Below are 20,386 nucleotides of genomic sequence, written 5' to 3' on the forward strand. Positions count from 1 at the left end.
GGCAGCATAACCAGGCAGTGGGAGGCAGTGTAAGCAGGCGGCACCTCAGAGCAGTAGGCCGCCACCCCCCCAGGTAGGGTACCTGCGTTAAGAGCGTCTGGTATGCGGTCCCCGGCAGCAGGCCCAAAGCCAGGGACTCGCGTAGGAGTGTCCGCGGGCGTCAGGGAGGGCCCGGAATTGAGCAGTTTCAGAGCCGTCCGTAGGGCCAGTCAGGTAGAGAACAGGCCCGAACAGTAGGGAATCGTTTCCCCCAGCCTCGACCGGGCCACGCAGATGACCAGGTGTCCGCTAAACTTCTGTAGCGGCTCTGGAGTTCGCCGCACTGCTGCCCTCGGTCACGGCCGCCATCTTGGGCCGAATGGGAGTTGGACTCAGGAGGCAAGTCCCGAGATAGTGAGCCCGGAGGTCGGCAAAAACAGGATTAGGGATCCCAGGTGGTCAGTACAGCATCGGACCACGATCCGAGCATAAATCAGTGCACAGGCATGAGAACTAAGCACGATACAGTAACGAGGGCCAAGGAGCCGCTTTACAGCGCGGCCATTCCACTCGGCAGCAAGCCACGCCCCCCCTCCTTTCACTTTTTGACTGAACTTTTTGAGAGACTTTTGTCGACGTCTTTTTGAGTCCTTACGACTCCTGGTGCACATAGGGATGCCCGGCTTAAAGGCTTGCGGTTCCTGTACCCGACTGATGTGGGTGCGGATCCGCACAGCATGTGCCTCTAATGCCTGGAGTGCGACCAAGACCCCAAGTCATGTTCCAACTGCCAGTCCATGGCTCCGAAGGCTTTGTGGGAGCGGTCCCGAACGGTTCTTAAGCGCCGGCAGTCGGCCCCACGCTGTTCAAGGTCCCGGTCGTGAGGGAGGTAGAGGGACTGGTAGCGGAGCCATCACCACTCTTCTAAGTCTTCTAAGTCTTCGCATTCAGGGTCAGGTAAGTCAAAGCATAGGAAGAAGTAGAACGATCATCGCTCTTCGACTTCTACCTGTTGGTCGCTGACACGACGAGGGATGCAGGCGGTGCCCCTCCCGTTGCTCCGCTTGCAAAGCCTGAAAAGCCGACTCAGAATTTCCCTCCCTTTCTGAGACCCGGGGAGACTCCTGCACAGCTTTGTAAATTTTATCAGGCGTTGCATGCTATCTTTGGGCAGCCTGACCCGCCATCATTACACCTCCACAGGCACCGCTTCCTACAGCACCGTACCCGCATTCGACGCTGGTCATGCCCCTGGCTGGCGTCTACCCCGGCCTCCATCCTGATGTGGACACAGAGTCAGACAGACATTGCCCGATGCCGAGTAGGGTTGTTGTGCCCCTGTCCACTCCTGGGGTCCCTTGTAGACCAGATTGACACCCAGAGGATGAGGAGGAGGACTGGGAGGAGTCTGGTGACCCTCTGACTGACCAGTTGGAGTATGATCTGGACTGGAGAGAGGACCTGGGGGATGCCAGTGGTCTGTAAACCTCTCCTGACTGTTGTCTCCTCCTATTGTGGCTACTGCGGAAGGAGCGTCATATGCAGTGGTGTTGAGTAGAGCAGCCGAGGCTCTCCACCTTGAGCTCTCTACAGTGGCGGTCAGGACTAATGTCCTGACAGAGGTGCTTCAACTTCAAGGGAGCTCTTCGGAGCCCCTGCTGCTCTTTAATGAAGCCCTCACAGACGTCCTTTTGGGAACCTGGTCTAGGCCCAACACGGTAGCTCCCATGGAAAGGATGATTGCCCGACTCCACTGCCCGGCCCCGGGCGACCCCACTTTCCTCTCCCACCACCCCACCCCTGGGAGCTTGGTGGTCCAAGCCTCTACTTCCAAGGATGCATTCCCTAATGCTCCACTGGATAGGGAATCCAAAAAACTGGATCATCTTGGGAAGAAGAATTTTTCTTCCACCAGCTTGGGACTGTGGTTGGTAAACACTGCATGTCTTTGGGCCATTATTCCTACTCTGTGTGGGACACGGTTGAACAAGTGCTGCCTCAGTGTCCGGAGGAGGCCCGGACAGTGCTCTCCCAGGCTGTTGCTGCCGGTAGGGGTGCGCCAAAATTCACCATCTATTGAGGCTGGATAACGCCGACTCTCTGGGCAGGATGATTTCCACGTCGGTAGCTCTTCGACGCTACGCCTGGATGAGATAGACTGGCTTTTCTGGGCATGTCCAGAATACCCTCAAGGACATACCTTTTGATAGACGTCGCCTTTTTGGTGACAAAGCGGACAACGCTCTATAGCGTTTCAAAGACTCACGGGCTACAGCCAAGTCCCTGGGCCTATACAGGTGCCCTGCGCAGTCTGCTTTTCGCCCCTTTCGTGGCTACGGACGGGGTGCCCCACTACGTCCCACCCAGAGCCACAGGCCGACGCAAAATGCACAACCTTCACGCAGCCGGGGACATGGGAAACACCACTGTGGTTCAGGGGACCAGCAGGCAGGTCAGTCCACCAACCCCCCATCTGCAGCAGCCTCCAAAACTTCCTAGTCCAACATTTGAGGCCCATCAAACGCCAGTGGGCGGCAGGATCCGCCATCACCTCCCCCACTGGCGCACTATCACATCAGACAGGTGGGTTTTGCAGGTAGTCTAACGGGGCTACCCCCTCCCCTTCGAGACTACCCTTCCACCCATGTCATCTCAGTACCATCGTTTGTGGGAGGATCATTCGGACCATCTCCAACAGGAAGTTACGGCTCTCTTGGCCAAGGGAGCAATTGAGCACTTTCCTGCCCCATAAGTAGGTCGTGGTTGTTACTCCCACTACTTTCTGCTCCCAAGAAGGACAAGGGGCTGCATCCTATCTTGGATCTTAGGAACGTCAACCGCTTCCTCCGGAAGGAGAAGTTCAAGATGCTGATGCTCGCTCAGGTCTTGTTTGCCCTCGAACTATAGACTGGTTGGTAGCGTTGGACTTGCAGGACACTTACTTTCACATCCCTGTTCTGCTGGCCCACAGGCGTTACCTGCTGTTCACTGTAGGCCACGAGCACTTTCAGTTTACTGTGCTCCCCTTTGGCTTTACCAGCGCCTCTCGGGTGTTCACGAAACTGATGGCGGTGGTCGCCGCTCACCTGCGCAGATCAGGTGCTCCAGTCTTCCCCTATCTCAATGACTGTCTGTTGGAGGCGGACCTGCCCCAGGCTGTCCTCTCCCACCTCCAGACTATGGCCGACCTCCTGCATTGGCTGGGGTTCTCCATCAACGTGTAAAAGTCACATCTGATCCCCTCTCAGAAGCTCCTGTTCATCAGAACAGTGTAGTGAATGAGCCACTTTAGTGGTCTGATGCTATGTGATGACCCTCGATCACCACCATTGTGTACTGATTTTAGTGTGCTATGTTACTTTAGCCTTAATGTAGGATGGTCTTGCATTAGAATAATCTTGCCAAAGAATAGAAGGTATGGGATGTCGAGTTGTTGGTGATGGTGCACACATGTGCTCCATAGTGGATACTGAGGGATTAAGGGCATAGTGTTATTTGAGTTAGGTGAATTATGACTTTAGCCTATTGGCTTTGTCGTGGTCTAATATCATTCTGCTTTCCAAGTAGTAGAGGCCTATGGTTGAGCAACTCCATATTCTAAACTGCAGCCATCTTCTGAGCCTCTGTAGGTGAGAGGTTATATTGAGATTACATGTGTTGTTCACCAGCAGTGAACGAGAGCAGACCAGTTCTTATCAAGAGGAATGTGCCTTCTTCGCATTGGCGTCATAACAAAATGCTTGGCCAGCTGCTGTTGGGTGCCTGGTGTGGAAAGGTACAGGAATCTTGTGAGAAAGGTAGGCGGGTTCTTTCAGAAGCTTCGATAGAGGATAGAGTTCTATATTAGAGAAAGGGGGTCAGAGAGATGGTGAGATGCTGAGATGCTGGTCTGGTGGTTTGGCGGTCTGGTGATACATCACGGTGCAGACGTGCAGTCGTGTTTGTGCAACAGAGAGTCCTGACCCAACCAGAGTGGGAAAGAGAGACGGACCCTTCTTCAGATGACAAGACGCCTAAGATTATGGTGAGATGTTCCAGGTGTACTTATTGTATCTAACTATGCTTTTATTTTCAGGTTCTATGTATATGTATGTGTTGGTGATTGCTACAAATGTTTACTGTGTTATTCTTCCTTGTCATTCTATTATCATGTAATAAAGAAACCCTAGAGCATATCATTTGTTTGCATTCCTTGTGAGGGAAGATCGGGACCCTTTTTAACCAAGTACTTACAGAGGAATGGGCGATTCCCCTCTAATGGGTAATTGTTGATACAGAAGGGAAATCGACTCCCATCAGGGATGTCTAAATTCCAAATATTCTATCCAATACATTGCGAGGAGGAGCATGCATTGTGTACCCTCTCGGATGGGGAGGTGTTGTGACTTGCTGTATACCCTCTCGGATGGGGAGGTGTTGTGACTTGTTATTTGCGAGCTCCTCGGCAATGGTTTTATATGTTGTCAGTGTTTATTCCTTTCTTGGGTAAGTATTGTGAAATGTGGTGTCTTTCTAGATTCTGTGAAAGGATGTGGTAAGTAATGGCCTGGTGACTGACAGAAGCACCAAAACATACAGAGAAGTAGGTCATTACAAACAGTTCTGGACACGGCGCAGTTTTGGGTTTATCGTCCCGACCAGTGAGTCCGGGATATTCGGGCTATGATTCCGATCTTTCACCCTCTATCCCAGATTTTGGTCAGAATGACCCAGAGGCTGCTGGGCCTCATGGCCTCCTGCATCCTGCTGGTCGATCATGCCAGGTGGCATAGGCATGCTCTTCAGTGGGACCTGAAGTTCCAGTAGATTCAGCATATGGGGAATCTGTCTGATTGGTTCCAAATCTCGGATGGCACTGCAGGACAATTGCAGTGGTGACTCACAAACCAGGATTAGGTCAACGACAGATCCCTCTCCTTTCCCCAACCAGAATACACAGTGGTGACAGATGCATCCCTTCTGGGATGGGGCGGCCACATGGGAGAGGCGGAGATCAGAGGCCTCTTGTCCCTGGCGGAGTCCGGGCTCCACATCAACCTTCTGGAGCTTCGGTCGATTAATCTTGCACTCAAGGCATTCCTTCCCTCTGTCTGGGGAAGAGTGGTGCAGGTGTTCACGGACAACACCACTGCCATATGGTGTAGTGTAGTTCCTATATCCCTAATAGGCTCTGCGCATTGGAATAATATACACTATAGTTTTGACATAGGACTGAGGTCAGTATGTCTCCATAGAGTACATTAAACTTAATTACTTGTGTGTGCCAGCTAACTCAGAGGTCACTAGAAACTTTCTTGAATGAACAAGAAGGGATTCGTTTCTGACAACCCCATAAACATGACAACTTTGTTTCCCTTAGAGTCGGAAAAATATCTTGAGAGTCGTGGAAACAATAGATAAACGTTTCACTCAGTCGATCGTGCAGGCTTCGTTTCTACAGAGTTGTTACACAGAAATAGGGAGACGGGCGTTTCAATAAAAAGAGTTTATTGAACAGTCTTCTTTCTCATGCAAAAGATATGAACTGCTACAATCGTAAGACAGAATGCGAAGTATAATGCGTACAGTGTCAACAGTAATATAAAATACTACTGTAATAGCATGGTCTATAGCTATGACGTATATCAAAAATACATACATAAATAACACAGGCTAAAATACTCAACTGGTGCTTCTAAAATAATCCTACCCCAGTGTACCTAACCTAAGTCTAGTACGAGGAAAGAAGTAGGTCCTGTTTTAGCTATAATTTAGTTTAGCTTTGCCAAGAATTGGCAAAGGTTTCTCTAGGTTCTAATCAGCTCCATACCTCAGAATGAGAGAGGTTGGTATCTCTTTCTCAGGACTCAATCTCTAACACCCCGCAAGGGGAGTCAGAAACACTGGAGCTGGATTCTCGGGGAGGAGGATGACAGGGTCTGGTCAGTGCGTCAGTTGGGGAGATAACTTCCTTCTGGACTTGCTGTGGTGAGCCGTGTCTAGCAAGAAGGTAGCTGAACTGCACCGTGCCTTGCCATAGCAAGTGAAGGTATATTTATACCTCGAAGGTGTTTAGGAATGCCAGTATTGATGTAGAAGTCGGGCATAAGAACATCATGAATGAACCACTAAGGAATAGATGTTCATGCATAATAAATGAGTTCTTGGAGAAATCAATATTCAAGCAAGGGGAACTCCTAAAGGCTTAAGAGTCTGGTTTTCCAGGAACTCGTTGTGACGTAGATGAACGGGTGTAAGAAGCCATGCGTGTATTTGGTTAGCACGGGCTATGCCTAAATAAGGGCTGGAGTTCTATGCCTATATAAAGGCAATTTGAAATGTACCTATATAAGGGCATGAATCTGGAAATTCATACAGAATCTAAATCGATACACAACAGTGGTACTGCAACAAAAAAGGCGGGGTGGGGGCTTGGTCTCACTACACATGGAGTGAGACGCACGCCGTTAGAGATCCGGGCCGCCGCCGCTGCTAATAACGATCTTCAGCATTGCCTTAACGCTGAAAGTCGCCCTGGTCGGAGCGCAACAACTGCGGAGTGGCTGGTGCTCTCCTTTTGGGGCTAGAGAAGTCCTGGTGGTACCTCAAGACAGAGATCCCGGCGATACGCGACGAGAGGCCTGGGGACGGCTGTTGCACCCGCCATCTTGGTCACCCAGCACCGTACATGTTCCCCTCTGCGTAGTCTGGGGGCATTGAGGGCCCCCTGATGTGCTGGGTGTACCTGTGCGAGCCCCGGAAGCTCTCTGACATTATGAGACCTTCCCTCACCAGGTACGGAGACGGCCTGGGTAGTGCGAGTTGAGCAGCTTAACAACGGATGGGGTGCCCGCCATTTTAGGTTAGGTGCCTTGAGTCCGCTCTGTGATACTTGTTCCGCCTCTGAGGACTGGGGAGGCCTTCCCGGTGCATACGAGGGTCTCGAGACTGACCGGAAGCGGCAGAGTCCCTAGCAGCCCCCATCCTGCTGCGCAGACCTGGGTGGAAGGCCTAAGGACGGACGGCGCGCCCGCCATTTTCACAGCCTGGGCACTGTGCTGCAGCTCCGGTTCCCACCTCGGAGGTCGGTGGAACTGGAGACTTACTGCGGCCCCTGGGGGGCCTCTGTGGAGCTGGAGGGCGATCGGATGCTGTGAGGACCCAGACCCCCTCTACTTTGGCTGTGCCTTGCGGGAGGCGTCCACCACCTCTGCTGCCTGGGCTGTTGGGAGCTGTGGCCGGAAGAGGAAGCCCGTCATTTTGCGACCCGGGTGCTGCAAGGACCTTGCCTGGACTTCCGTGGCTGGCTGGAGGCAGCGGGCCCTGGAGAACGTGCCCTGCACAGGTACGGTGGTGGGGGGTGTCGCCTCCGCCACTGGGGGGGTACAATAGTGCGTCCTAGGCAGCCTGAATCTCCTGCACCCCTGCTGTTCTTCGGGGACTAGAGCTGTACCTCGCGAGCCCCGGAAGCTCTCTGACGCTATGAGACCTTCAGCCATCCCTCACCAGGTACGGAGACGACCTGGGTAGTGCGAGTTGAGCAGCTTAACAAAGGACGGGGTGCCTGCCATTTTAGGTGCCTGGAGTCCGCTCTGTGATACTTGTTCCACCTCTGAGGACTGGGGAGGCCTTCCCGGGGCATACGAGGGGTTCGAGACTGACCGGAAGCGGCAGAGTCCCCAGCAGTCCCATCCTGCTGCGAAGACCTGGGTGGAAGGCCTAGGGACGGGTTGCGCGCCCGCCATTTTCACAGCCTGGGTACTGTGCTGCAGCTCCGGTTCCCACCTCGGAGGTCGGGGATCTGGAGACTTACTGCGGCCCCTGGGGGGCCTCTGTGAAGCTGGAGGGCGATCGGATGCCGTGAGGACCCAGACCCCCTCTACTTTGGCAGTGCCCTGCGGGAGGCGTCCGTCACCTCTGCTGCCTGGGCTGTTGGGAGCTGCGGCCGGAAGAGGAAGCCCGTCATTTTGCGACCCGAGTGCTGCAAGGACCTTGCCTGGACTTCCGTGGCTGGCTGGAGGCGGCGGGCCCTGGAGAACGTGCCCTGCACAGGTACGGTGATGGGGGGTGTCGCTGCCGCCGCTGGGGGGGGTACAATAGTGCGTCCTAGGAGGCCTGAATCTCCTGCGCCCCTGCTGTTTTTCGGGGACTAGAGCTGTACCTCGGCGGCGGCACCCCCTACCCCTCTGCGCCAGTCGGTCCCTGTTGCTGTGGCTCCTGACCATTGATACCTCTCCTCCCGCTGCCTCCTGCGGTCCTTGCTGGGGCTGGACGTCCCCACCTGCCCCTCTGGCAGAACTCCTGATCAGTGCTGGTGCATAGCGGAGGGGATACAACGCCACAACCAAAGCCTCTTTTTCCCTAGTGATAAGCTGGCTACTATTTGAAGGGCCTGGGGACATTGGGCCAGTCATTTGGACATCTGCCAATTCCAATCCTTGGGGTTGCTCAGGATCTATCCCTCTGCCGCTACTGCTGCCCTAGCCCCTGCACAGCTACATTACAGGAATTGGCCTCTTTTTTGTCTACGGAGCTGACTTATAGCCTGGCGGCCCTGCGGGTTGCCCACAGTCTTCTTCCTCTCGAGCGGGGCCCTGCTGGCCGCTTGGTGCTCTATCTAGGTTGCGTCTCCCTTGAGGCCTTGTGAAAGTGACATTGTTTCGTAACCGCCCTGACCCCTGCACTGTCGAGGGCCTCCTGTATCCCAGGATCCATTCCCGCCTTACAGTCTTTGGGAACGACGCCCCAAATTAATGCGCTATTGAGCCTGATTCTCACTTGCTTTGCACGCCGGCTGTCACCAGGGCCTTGAAGCAGGACGGGCAGCTACACTCAAACAGGACCAGCTGCTAACAAGGTTGCGCCTCCCGTGGGGTCCACAGTGACACAACACTACTCCTATGCGACCATGACTCAGTCAAAGTCCGGGAAGGATCCTTCAACAACCCCTAAAGAGGTCGCCAACACGACTCTGTGGGACAATCCGGGGCCAGCCCCAGCTTCTGTCGCGGTGATAGCGACTGGGGGTCCTTTAGAGCCAGTTACACAAGCTTTCATGACACTCTTTATGCAGAAACTCAAATCTGAAATCGGGTCCTTGCGAAATGAGGTTCAGACCTGCGTCAAAGATCTCCGAAAGGATGTGGGGGAGCTGGGTGACCGAGTAGACAACCTTGAAAGGACCCGGGATACTTGTACCAAGGATTAAGAGCACTTATGGCAGTGGATGGCCACCATGGAAGAGCAGCACATCGAACTACAAATCAAACTGGAAGATTTGGAAAATAGGGGCGCCGAAACAACATACGCATACGGGGTTCCGGTTGGAGCAGAAGGTACCGATATCATGACATTTGTGGCAGAACTACTCCGCGACATCAGGGGGGATAATGACACCCCATCGCCTGCCCTGGACCGTGCGCATAGAGTGACTGGACCTGTGGGGAGACCTGGCCTCATCCCTGACATCCTGACTCGAGAAGGAAGCGATTCTTAAAGCAGCTCGGGACAAACCTGAGATCCGGTTCAATGGCGTGCCCATCCAGCTGTACCAAGACTTAGCTCCCACGACACTCCGACGCAGCAAAGACTTTAGACCTATCACTGATAAACTCCGGGAGCTTAACATCCGCTACCAATGGGGGCATCCCTTTGCCCTCATATTCCAGTGGGAGTCCAAGCAGCGGGGGCTGAGATCATACAGAGAAGCGGCCCATTGATTTGCTTATTAACAGTGAGGCTATTAAACCCTTTTTTGTACGTAATATTCCCCAAATTGTTTTTGCCTTTGCAGACGATATAGCAGTGACTACAGAAGACCCGATGTAAGCATTGTTAGAAATTGAGCGATTAGCTAAGATATTTGGTCTACTGTCGGGTTATAAATTGAATACTGCAAAAACACAGCTGGTGTGCTCGCATTCGGTTCAGGTGAATGACCCAAGAGTAGTAGTAGAAGCAACCTATTTTGGGGTCAAGATAAGAGCAGCTATGTCAGAAGCGGTAGCCGCCAATTGGGTTTCACTCTATAGAAATATAGCGGAGTCTTTAGAAAAGTGGGGGAGGCTACATTTTACTTTAATTGGCCGAACTAATATAATAAAGATGATTATACTACCAAGGGTTTTATATCTATTCAGATCCTTACCATTAGAATAATTACCGGCTCAAATTCAACAACTGCAGGCTCTGTGTGCCAGATTTATTTGGACTCCGGGTAAACCACGGAGAGCCATACGACTTACGACGGTACCAAAAGATAGAGGGGGACTATCCGTCCCTGATTTCTTACTTTATTATTATGTTTGTTTTTTGCAAAAGATGTATAGTTTATTGATAGGAGGTGAAGATGGAATTAATCCAACCATATTGAGTTTTAATATTTCTATGTACCATTTAACTTTGGGAATCGCTGCAAATTCGAACTTGTTCAGGGAAATAGAATGGAGTTATTACAAAAGAACCAAGTTCAAGACGATAGAAGCAGTTAATAAAATTTGGAAAAAAGTATGCAAGTTAATTAACTTAGGATCCATAACCTATTATACCCCATTAAATGCAACCAAATTGCTCCCAGCTATATGCAGAGACAGTGTCACGAGGTTTTGGCAAGGTAAAGGGATTAACACGCTAGGGGATCTGTATGACCAATCTGGCACTCTTAAACAGTTTGCTTCGCTATCACAGGACTATGGTATACCACAAACACAGTTTAAGTATATACAAATTAGGGATTTCTTAGTTTTGAAAAAACTTAAAATTGATATCTAACCCTTTGACGGAGGCTGTAAAGATTCACAGTAGAATAGGGGGATTGTATAAAATCTTAAATTCAAGAAAGGGTGATGATCTGGGGAAACAAATGGTTTATTGGATTGAAACTCTTGGTGAGAACGAAATAGATATATCAATAGAAGAAGCGATTGTAAGAGCTAGGGAAACTTTAATGTCGGCAAATTTACAAGTGCAATTTTTTAAAACTGTGTTTAGATTGCACTATACGCCTGCGCGAATGAAAAAATGGGGTAGCAGATACGATGGGAAATGTTTTCGGTGTGCTGCACCGGACGCGGATATAGACCATATTTTTTATATGTGTGCTAAATTGCTTCCTTTTATACAAGCTATGGAAAGATTTCTATCTCAAATAATAGAGACACCTGTTAAGATAACCCCAGCTTTGATGATGTTAGGGATGGGCCACGAGTTTTCAAAGGGGGGTAGTTTGTATAAATGTAGATACTTTTTATTTGTTGCAATGACCATAGCTCGTTTAAGTATAGCAGGGGATTGGTTATGTCAAGAGCCTCCAAGATTCGAGGCGTGGAGGGCCAAGTTACTTAGAATTTCAAGCTTGGAATTTAGTTTATATTCGTTAAAAGGAGCGAGGGAACGCAAAATGGGACTAATGATTTGGGAGCAATTTATGGTCTATAGGAACAATTGAAAAGTATAATGTGACCAAATATGTTACAATAGTGTTTGTGTATCTATAATTTTTGTAGTATATTTTTATTGAAGGATTCTAATAGAAGACTCAGTTAGATAAAATCATGCATCATTATGAAAATTATGTAACCATTATGATAGAAATTGTGTATTCTTAAATGATAATCTTGCTATGGAAGTGTGGAAAGAAAATAAAATAAGTATATAGAGAAGCGGCCCAACTACTTCAGGTTTCCGACTCCCCTCCAGCCAGCACCTCTCGTATGCCTGCGAAGGCCCGAGTACCACTAAAACCTCAGTGGAATCTGGTGCGCCATGATCGACACCCCTCCTCCAGGGACCGCAGCAGCTCCTCCCAACAGAAACAGGATATAATCCAACACATAAAATCCTTAGAAGGAGGCTAATCACCTTTGAGCTCGCAAACGGCTACCACTAAGTAACTGAAGTCTTCACAACCGCCACAAAGGATATACCATTTGCCTTACGGGTGATCCCCCCCCCAGCGTCGACTATCCAGCAGTTTGGATACCTCTCTGCCACACCCTGCGCACGTACTCCCAAAGGATCGAACCTGGCTGAGATGGTAGTGGAGTGCCACGCGCCCTGCCAGACATCCACTGGCCACAGACCGCAGCCAATCAGCCCAACGAAAGCAGGTAACGCCTCAGCGTACATGGTCCCTGGTGGGAGCCTGGCCTCCAGTAAGTTCACAAACCTCTGCTACTGAATGCTTAGCTGAAGTCTGGGTCACTACACTGAATGGCCGTTATTTCTCTCAAGAATATGCCCCTCTGCAACTACCATGGAAGGAGGTCTACTAGGCTGGGCACTCACCCGCAAGTAACTGCGACGGCCTGCTACACGAATAACAGGTCGTACTGTAGCGCACAGGATGCCCTGACAGAAAACCATCATCTACAGGTTTATAAGCGGCCAGACCTACTTGACTCGCCTCAGCTCTAGTTGCTATACTCGACGTCTCCCCCGTGCCCAGGGGCAGGCCCTAGACTGCCAATGTGCCACTGCCATACCCCCTTTATTTTCTTTGCTCCACTCCAGAAGACGCATTATTGGGCATCTAACCTATGTTGGGACAGCGGCGGCCTGGGGCGTCGTTCCAGACTCTTCAACCTATTTTTCAGAGCGATGACCGACCCCCACTCCAATTCCTGGGAGAGTGACATCTCCGGGACAGCCTGTGCCGGAGTGCCTGGCTACTCCCTGGACTGGACTAGGAAAATGTTGGCCATGTTGACCGTTACAGTTGGCTAATTGTTTTATTCATATCTACCCTCAACCCCTCTTCCCTTTCCCTACCCATCCCCTTGGCGGTGAGAGGTGGCACCTGACCACCTGGGAGAACTTTTAGGGATTAGCTAGCTCTATGGAACATCTGTTTGAAACTGCGACTCTACCTGGCGATAGATGATATGGCCTCCGTACCCTGTTTGAAGGTTCTTTCCCTTAATGTGAAAGGGGCTTAACTCTCCTAATAAATGCCGCCAAATATGGCGGTACCTATTGTTACAAAACCCTGACATAATCTTCTTGCAAGAGACCCACCTCCTCAAGAACGATGGGAGCACATGTCATACCCACTTTTCCCGCATCAATTCTGGTCCTCGGCAGTCACCAAGACAGCGGGCGTAGCCATCCTCTGCTGGGCGGGCATTCCACAGGGTGACGCCAAGGTAGTTCGGGACTCCGAGGGCAGATTTCGTAAGGTGGAGGTCAGGAGAGGGCATTGCACACTTACTCTCTGCAATGTGTACGTGCCAAATCAAGGCCAAGACGCTGTTCTGCGCGAGATTCTCTGTGAGCATGTAGTACCGGTGAGTACCGACCTCATAGTGGGGGGGAGACTTGAACTTGGTATGGGATGTGGGGTTGGATCGCAGTGGGGTGCATTCCATGGGGTGGGCGCTATGTCTGCGGCAACAAAATAATCTCTTACCGCTCCAAACCTTATAGATGCCTGACGTTAGCATTTCCCTGAGAGTCGTGATTACACTTACTACTCTGCTGCGCACCGTTCTTACTCTCGCATTGATTTTCTCTTTGTGTCCCACTCCCTGGTTAAGGATACCCTCTCCACAGACATCTCTGATATATATCGATCTCCGACCACGCACACGTGGAGCTACTCATTCACGAGTGCTTTGCTCACCCCAAACGGCCTACGAGTTGGCGATTTCCGCCCCATGTTCTTAGGGATCAGGTGGATAGAGATGAACTCCAAGCTGCCATTACATCTTATTTTGAAACTAATGATCTCCCGGAAACTCCCTGCCTGTTTTGTGGGATGCGTTTAAAGCTAAGATGCGAGGTGTTCTCATGTCTCTTGCTATGGCTAGGTCGCGGGAAGCTCACCTATACGAGGCGAAACTTACGCGTGAAATCAGAATGTTCGAGAAATTAGATCAGGAACGCCGATACACAAACAACGCCTGGCTGTCCTTAGAGGTAATCTTAGAGCACACAGAACGAATAAGGCGGTGCTACTATGATGGAGGGGACAGAGTTTGTACGGTCCTAGCACGTCGCCTGAAAACGCGGGCAGCCAAAGCTCACATCGTGAAACAAAAACTAGGGGATGGATCATGAGCCACCACGGAATCTGACAAACTTCAAACATTTCAAGATTACTATGCATCTCTTTACGCTCGGGATTCACACGCCCCGGATCTCATATCCGCCGCCTTGGACGCTTGCGATTGGGATCCTCTCGGCGAATACCACTCCAAGCTTTTGGAGGAACCAATCACTGTAGAGGAATTGACTGGTGCCCTAAAAGAACTTCCACCTGGTAAAACGCCAGGCCCTGATGGGCTCCCAGTCTTGTTTTATCGCAACTTCTTGCCGCAACTCCAAATGTATCTGTTAAGCCTTTTTAACTCTTTCACAGACACTGTCGGGCCGTCCCCAGATTTGGCAATGGGGGAAATAGCCCTCATTCCGAAACCTGGGAAAGACCACACACACTGCTCTTCTTTCTGCCCCATTGCCTTGTTAAATACAGATCTCAAATTGTACACCAAAATTCTGGCTTAACGACTTAGCGTGCACTTACCCAATCTCATTGAGCCGGATCAAGTAGGCTTTATTCAACAACGCCAAGGAGCAGACAACGTACGGCGAGTGGCACACCTTGTAGGGAGGGCGCGGCACTGGAGGATCCCAGCCTGTCTGCTCTCACTGGACGTCGAAAAGACGTTTGACCCGGTGGACAGGGGATTTCTCCATGCTGTCTTGCAAAAAGTAGGTCTAAGCCCACGCATGTTAGCGCGCATCATGGCTCCCTACATATCTCCCCTGGCTAGGGTGCGTGTTAATGGCCAACTCACGCAGCCCATCTCTATTCGCAGGGATGCCAGGCAGGGCTGCACCCTGTCACCACTATTGTTTGCCCTTGTAGTGGAGCCACTTGCTGTTATGATACGCCGGTCGCCTGACATCCGTGGCATTACCGTTGGGGGAACAGAGCATAAGATTGCCCTTTTTGCGGATGACCTACTCCTTACTCTGGCTGATCCGGTGCACTCGCTTCCAACAGTACATACTCTGCTCCAGTTTTATGAGCAAGGTGCAGGGCTTAAAATCAACTACACGAAATCTTGGGCCCTTAACCTTACGATCCCGGTCGATGAGATTGCGACCTTGCAAACACTTGTTCCCTATCAATGGGCGACCAGTTCCATACGTTACCTCAGCCTTAATTTAACACCAGATCTAGCCACCTGGTCTAAAGCCAATTGGCAAGAATACAAAAATTCAGTCATCACTGATCTGCAGGCATGGTAAGCCTTGCCACTTTCCTGGTTGGGGCGCCTCAATACAGTCAAAATGCCCATTCTACTGAAAATTCTTTACCTATTTTAAACGCTGCCGACACCCATCCCAGAACACCAGATTCAGGGTCTGCAACGCGAGCTGGCCGCTTTTATATTGGGGGGGGGGGGAGAAACCACGATTCTCTAGTAAAATCTTAATGTTCCCGCGGGATAAAGGGAGACTCGCCTGCCCGAATCTGATAGAGTACTATTGGGCGTCCCACCTCCGTTTTATACCAAAGTGGATGGCGTGGGAAAGCGAGAAGGTGTGGTTTCACATGGATAAAGCGGTCACTTGTCGCTCTCTCTAGGACTATGCATGGTTGCCCCAGGAAGCGCGCCACCGTAGCGCCTATATGGCGGTTCCTACTAAAACGGTGCTTGAGATTTGGGACAAAGTGGCGGTCCACAGGGACCTCACTACCTTCCCATCACCGCATACCCCAATTGCTCGCAACCCGCAGTTCTCCCCTGCGTGTTGCCCGGCTTACTTTGCAAATTGGACAGATAAGGATTGCAGAACGATCCGCAACTTATTCATGGGGGAGGACATCAAAACGTCCGCACAGTGTAAACAAGAGTTTCGGCTAACTGAGAAAGATCGGTTTCAATATATCCAACTCCGGCACTCGTTACAGGGCTCTACTTTATCGCAGGCAGCCACGCGACCTTTTACACCGTTTGATTGGCTTGCGCGTACCTTTAGCACCCCCAAGGGGTTAATCTCTTGCATATACCAGGTCCTCCAACACTCGCACCGTTTGGACCCTCACCCATACCAGCGGCAGTGGCAATCCGTGTCTGACGCCGACATCGCTCCCGCCCAGTGGGCACGCCTTTGGCGCAACATTCAAAAAACTTTTCATAGCATTGCCCAGCAAGAATCCGCTTACAAGGTGATGACTCAGTGGTACTACACTCCATCTCGCTTCAAAAGATGTTTCCCAACGCGTCTCCCCTGTGTTGGCGCCCTACACAAGCGGTCGGGGATTTTCTACACATTTGGTCGTCATGTCCTCCCCTTGCTACCTACTGGAAAGAAGTCCTTAGCCATATTAAACGGGTGCTAGGATACCCATTAACTGAGCGTCCACTCACTTTCATTCTGGGCCTTAAGCCAGTGAACCTGCAAGCAATGACCTGCCGAGATCGGCACCTTAGTCTGCACATGCTGGGAGCCGCGAAGCAGTCTATCGCCCTATATTGGAAGAAAACAGAAACGCCCTCCATCAATGTATGGTTCACTCGCTTATGGCACACAGTGGCAATGGAGTTGCTCACAGCGTGCCTACAACTTCGGGAACTCAAATTCATTAAGCTGTGGAAACCCCTGGTGGAACACCTGGGAAGACTGGAAAATGCTACACTGCAACCACCACGACTCCGAGCCCTACAGCTCTTTGACGACGCAGTACACCCCACTGACCGGAGGGTTTTTGGAACTCCACTGACTAGCCACTCAGCACATCACCCCCGTTACGCTCCGAGACTTAGTTCTCTCCCTTCCTGATACACTGGTCAATGCGGACACCCTTGACCCCCCCTCCAACATGTCATCAGAGACGATATCTGCCATAGCTAGAGTAGTGTTTTCCAGCGGTGTGAAAAGACTCGGAAGATATACCAAAGCACCCCCATTCACCCCCCACCACACACTACCCCATCTTTTCCACTATCCCTTTCCCTCTCTTTATCTATGTATATTGGTTGTGTCTTCGTCTTCCTTTTTTTGTTTCTCTTTTATCTTTTATTGTTCATAATTTCCAGCACATAGATGCATGAATGGCACCGAAATTCAGTCTAGGCATGTTCATTAGAGAAAGTGTGCTAAACTGTTAAATGGTGCTTTTGCGCTGCAACATCATGCCCCTACTGCTAGACAATTGGAACTCTAAGATGCTAATAGTAGAGATTTGTGCAGCTGATGCTGTCGTTTACCACTGGCATGCTAGAAAAGAGAATGAAAAGAGAATGTAAAGAGAGGTCACCGGACTGCCTCGGCCCGCTACGCTAGCACTGATTGTGAAGATATGAGGCCCACAAACTCTCGCTCTCACTCCTTCTGTTTGAAATGTCTGCATATTGTTGCACTAAATATTATGCTGTGTTTTCTCTTATTGCTGTCCCTTATAAATGCCAATAAAAACGTTTTGCAACAAAAAATGCGGGTGGGGTCGGGGACCCTATGTCAGGAGGCCCTCCGCCTCTGGATATGGCAGGTTCACTGAACGCCAGGGCGGAACAACTCAGCCGCAGCTGCATGATGGATCACAAGTTGAATCTTCACTCGGAGGTTGTGCAAGGTCTTGTTGCAGGGATTCTGCTCATACACAGAACTGTGCACAGAGACCCAGGACATCAGTGAATTGTGGTGGACCAAAAATCTCACCTCAGTACCTAGAACCCCTAACCGACTAGCATCAGTGTCACATTAGCTCTTCGTCCTGTAGCAAAGGAACCAATGATTAGACAACCAAGAACAAACAACTTTGGTTACTCTCAGGAGTGGTGGGAATCAAGAACACTCTTTCGTTTGTTATTCTCATACGAGTCCACAACCTGGGTAAAACAAGAGACACGGTAACGTTTAAAATGTTTATTTAGACGACATGCTCTAAGATGTAGTATTTTTGCTAACATAAGGAGGCATATGATCAAAACTAATACGATCAGCATTGTTACAATTCCATAACACACAAAAGGAGAAATCATATTATAATGGTAGTGGAAACAGGTCCTATAGTGCCTGGTATGCCACCCTCCCTAGCTAGGAACTATGTTTTTTAAAATATAGAAGGTCTCTTAGGCTTGAATAGGGGACCCCATACCTCCAAGATCAGCAGAAGTGAATCACATCAGGATCTGCCAAAGCTGTCTGGAAACAGATTTTCTCCAAGTGCCTAAAATCATGTATGTAGTGCAATATTAAAGGCGCCAGAATTTCAGCTAGCTGCAGCTGCGTTCATGTTGTGTCTAGAGCCTGAGCTGATAAGCCAGAACAACGCCTAACATTGTTATGATAACCTTGAAGGCTTCAGCACTCACTGTGCAGACTAAGGTCGAGATGTATGTCTAGGGATAATGAAAACAAGCCATTCTCATGTTAAGCAATTCACGCAGCCTAACTTACAACAACAGTTATAGTGTTGTGTGCAAAAGCAGCAAAAAGGTAAAATGGTGTTTAAACTTCTAATAAGCCTATGCTAACATAGCAATGTGCACACCCAAGGCCCTGCCTTCACTACAGTCTCTTTCAGCATTTGGGAGAGCCTTGGTTAGATCTATTTACCACGGAAGAGAACGTGCAATGTCAGCAATTCTACGTGTTGGAATTTCCAAGGCGGCACTCGCTAGGTGATGCTTTTTAGGGTGAGTGGAGTTGCGGTCTGTTGTATGCCTTTCCGACTATACCGCTTCTGCCCAGTGGGCTGAAGAAGATCAAGCACAACCGGGCTCAAGTCATTCTTGTGGCTCAGGATTGGGCACAAAGAGTCTGGTATCCCGAGGTGCTCAACATGGCCATCGATCCTCCAATCAGAATGCCTCTTCGGGAGGATCCTCTGTTGCAGCAGCAGGGGGACGGTCCTCCACCTGAACCTGTCCAGCCTATACCTACTTGCCTGGAGATTGAGCAGCGGCAGTTGACGTCATTTGACTTGCCTCCCAAAGTACGTGACATAAAAAAGCCAGGCGTCCCTCCACTAAGACGCCTGCCGATGGAACAAATTTGTGGCATGGTGCACAGCAAAGGCTGTGGATCCCCTTTCTGCTCCTCTTTTTGAGGTTCTCTTGTTCCTCCTATGTTTGGCCCAGCAGGGCTCTGCTCTGGGCACTATCAAGGGCTATCATTCAGCCATTTCTGCTTTTCTAAGGCTCCCTGATCAGCCTTCTCTCTTCAAGTCCCTGGTTGTAAATAGTTTCTTAAAAGGTGTAAATCAGCTCTTTCCTCCTATTCCATTCGTTGTGCCTCAGTGGGACTTGAATCTGGTCTTGACCTATTTGATGTGCACTCCCTTTTAGTCGCTTCACAACTGTCCTCTAAGACCTTTAACACTTAACATTGCTTTCCTGGTAGCCATCACATCTGCCAGAAGAGTGAGTGAGCTCCAGGCTCTTTCTTCCAAGCCTCCTTGTCTGGCTGTACATCCGGTCAAAGTTGTCCTACGGACTCGGCCATCCTTTCTCCCCAAGGTGGTCAACTCCTTTCAAATCGGCCAAACCATCACTTTGCCCACCTTTTTCCGCCTCCGCATCCTTCTAAAGAGGAAGAGAGGCTCCACCGTCTGGACCTAAAACATGCCCTTTCCTTCTATCTGGATCGCACAAAACAGTTCCGGGTGGATGACCAGCTCTTTGTTGGTTAGGTGGGCACCAAGAAAGGTCGGGCTGTACACAAGTGGACCAGCCCTAGATGGGTTGTTTGAGTGTCAAAGCCTGCTATTCTTTAGTTAAAAAGGAGCCTCTAATGGGGCTATGCGCCCATTCCATCAGGGCGACGGCAGCCACTACTGCTTTGGGATGAGGAGTTCCTCTGAACGGCATCTGTCAGGAAGCTACGTGGGCACCGCTGCACACGTTTACGAGACACTATTGGCTGGACAGCCAAGTCCGGAGAGAAGGCTTCTTTGGCCGATCTGTTCTCCAGGATTTTCTGGTCTCAGGGGTTGGTATTGCTGGGGTATTAATTCAAAGGTAAGGAATCTATAACTAACTGTTTCTTTCAGATAAATAAGTTACTTACTTTCGGTAACGATATATCTGTAAGAAACATAGGTTAGTTATAGATTCCTTCCCGCCTCACCCATCCTCCCCTTTCTGTGAACTGATTTCTAGGGTTAAGGATATCCTTTCAGGGCCCTAGTTTTGTGCACCAGTGGTCAGCGCCTCGCATGGCTTTGTGATTCTGGCACGGAAAGTCGTGTACAGAACTAACGTCAGCTCACGAGAGCAGCATCTAAGTAGCTGCCACAATGTCATCCCGGCGGCCACAACACCAACGACGGACGCGGGCCAACCGGCGCCACCTTCAGACGCGCAGAGGTACTGCTGACAAAAAACTTTACGGATCCAGTCCGACACCTGGGGGTAATTCTAAGGTAAGCAATCTATAACTAACCTATGTTTCTTACAGATATATGGTTACTGAA

Source organism: Lissotriton helveticus, chromosome 6, assembly GCF_964261635.1.
Source record: "Lissotriton helveticus chromosome 6, aLisHel1.1, whole genome shotgun sequence".
In the NCBI taxonomy this organism is placed as follows: domain Eukaryota; kingdom Metazoa; phylum Chordata; class Amphibia; order Caudata; family Salamandridae; genus Lissotriton; species Lissotriton helveticus.